The sequence below is a fragment of the Arachis ipaensis genome, chromosome B9 (genome assembly GCF_059453495.1).
Source record: "Arachis ipaensis isolate K30076 ecotype BB chromosome B9, ASM5945349v1, whole genome shotgun sequence".
NCBI lineage: Eukaryota > Viridiplantae > Streptophyta > Magnoliopsida > Fabales > Fabaceae > Arachis > Arachis ipaensis.
This window is the reverse complement of record NC_142444.1, coordinates 132,457,480-132,460,217: the sequence shown is the minus strand read 5'-3', so window position 1 is coordinate 132,460,217 and position 2,738 is coordinate 132,457,480. Positions and strand designations below refer to the sequence as shown.

General features: G+C 31.4%; 1 non-coding gene across 1 annotated transcript; it reads right to left on the bottom strand.

The window, feature by feature from the left end:
• Positions 1 to 2,081: 2,081 nt before the first annotated feature.
• Positions 2,082 to 2,189, bottom strand: LOC148546368 (small nucleolar RNA R71). Its single transcript, XR_015902074.1, has one exon. It is a non-coding gene; the product is annotated as a small nucleolar RNA R71 (small nucleolar RNA).
• Between the last annotated feature and the right edge of the window lie 549 nt (positions 2,190 to 2,738).

Sequence of the window (2,738 nt, the reverse complement as noted above, 5' to 3'; positions counted from 1 at the left end):
AAGCTTGACTGGCTATTAAGCCATGTCTAACCCTTGGATTGGAGCTTTAGGCTAAGATTGAAAGATTCCTGGAATTCTTATTAAAAATTTTTGAATTTCTTATTTCCTTTTTCCTATATGTTTTTCAAAAAAAAAATATACAAAAATCCAAAAAATTTATAAAATCATAAAAATCAAAAAAATATTTTATGTTGTTTGTTTAAGTCTTGTGTCAAATTTTAAGTTTGGTGTCAATTGCATACTCATCTTGCATTTTTTCGAAAATTGCATTCATGCATTGCATTCATCATGATCTTCAAGTTGTTCTTGATAAACCTTCTTGATTGATCTTCATATTATATTGTTTTGTGTTGTATGGTGTTTTTCATATGCATTCTTGAATTCTTAGTGTCTAAATATTAAAAATTTCTAAGTTTGGTGTCTTGAATGTTTTCTTTGCATTAAAAATTTTTCAAGAATAAGTCTTGATGTTCATCTTGATCTTCAAAGTGTTCTTGGTGTTCATCTTGACATTCATAGTGTTCTTGCATGCATCACATGTTTTGATCCAAAATTTTCATGCATTGAGTCTTTTTCATGTTTTTCTCTTTCTTCATTAAAAATTCAAAAAATCAAAAAAATATCTTTCCCTTTTTCACTCATAAATTTTCGAAAATTTGAGTTGACTTTTTCAAAATTTTTTAAAATTTAGTTGTCTCTTATGAGTCAAATCAAATTTTCAATTTAAAAATCCTATCTCTTTCAAAATCTTTTTCAAAAAATCAAATCTTTTTTATTTTTTTATTTATTTTCGAAAATTCTAAAAATATTTTTCAAAAAATCTTTTTCTTAATTTTATGTCATATTTTCGAAAATATCATCAACAATTAATGTTTTAATTCAAAAATTTCAAGTTTGTTACTTGCTTGTTAAGAAAGATTCAAACTTTAAGTTCTAGAATCATATAATGTGATTTCTTGTGAATCAAGTCATTAATTGTGATTTTAAAAATCAAATCTTTTTCAAAACTAATTTTAATCATATCTTTCTATCATATCTTTTTAAATCATATCTTTTTCAAAAAAAAAATTTGATTTTAAAATATCTTTTCTAACTTCTTATCTTCTTATCTTTTCAAAATTGATTTTCAAATCTTTTTCAACTAACTAATTGACTTTTTGTTTGTTTCTTATCTCTTTCAAAACTACCTAACTAACTATCCCTCTCTAATTTTCGAAAATACCTCCCTCTTTTTCAAAAATTCTTTTTAATTAATTAATTATTTCAAATTTTAATTCTAACTTTATTTCTTATCTAATTTTCGAAAATAACTAACCCCGTTTCAAAATTTATTTTCGAAAACTTCTTCCTCTCATCTCCTTCTATTTAATTATTTATTTACTAAAACTTCTCTTCATCTCAAATCACTACTCCTATCCTCACCCTTCTGTTTGGATTCTCCTTTCTTTTATATCTTTTACTCTTCTTTTCTTCTACTCACATAATAGAACCTCTATACTGTGGTAAAAAGGATCCCTATTATTACTTTCTGTTCCCTTCTTTTTCATATGAGCAGGAGCAAGGACAAGAACATTCTTGTTGAAGCAGACCCTGAACCTGAAAGGACTCTGAAAAGGAAACTAAGAGAAGCTAAATTACAACAATCCAGAGATAACCTTACAGAAATTTTCGAAAAGGAAGAGGAGATGGCAGCCAAAAATAATAATAATGGAAGGAGGATGCTTGGTGACTTTACTGCACCTAATTCCAATTTACATGGAAGAAGCATCTCCATCCCTGCCATTGGAGCAAACAACTTTGAGCTGAAACCTCAATTAGTTTCTCTGATGCAGCAGAACTGCAAGTTTCATGGACTTCCATCTGAAGATCCTTTTCAGTTCTTAACTGAATTCTTGCAGATATGTGATACTGTTAAGACTAATAGAGTAGATCCTAAAGTCTACAGGCTCGTGCTTTTCCCTTTTGCTGTGAGAGACAGAGCTAGAATATGGTTGGACTCTCAACCTAAGGATAGCCTGAACTCTTGGGATAAGCTGGTCAAGGCTTTCTTAGCCAAGTTCTTTCCTCCTCAAAAGCTGAGTAAGCTTAGAGTGTATGTTCAAACCTTCAGACAGAAAGAAGGTGAATCCCTCTATGAAGCTTGGGAGAGATACAAGGAACTGACCAAAAAGTGTCCTTCTGACATGCTTTCAGAATGGACCATCCTGGATATATTCTATGATGGTTTGTCTGAACTAGCTAAGATGTCATTGGATACTTCTGCAGGTGGATCCATTCACATAAAGAAAATGCCTGCAGAAGCTCAAGAACTCATTGACATGGTTGCTAATAACCAGTTCATGTACACTTCTGAGAGGAATCCTGTGAGTAATGGGACGCCTCAGAAGAAGGGAGTTCTTGAAATTGATACTCTGAATGCCATATTGGCTCAGAATAAAATATTGACTCAGCAAGTCAATATGATTTCTCAGATTCTGAATGGAATGCAAGCTGCATCCAACAGTACTCAAGAGGCATCTTCTGAAGAAGAAGCTTATGATCCTGAGAACCCTGCAATAGCTGAGGTGAATTACATGGGTGAACCATATGGAAACACCTATAATCCCTCATGGAGAAATCACCCAAATCTCTCATGAAAGGATCAACAAAAGCCTCAACAAGGCTTTAATAATGGTGGAAGAAACAGGTTTAGTAATAGCAAGCCTTTTCCATCATCCACTCAGCAACAGACAGAGAAT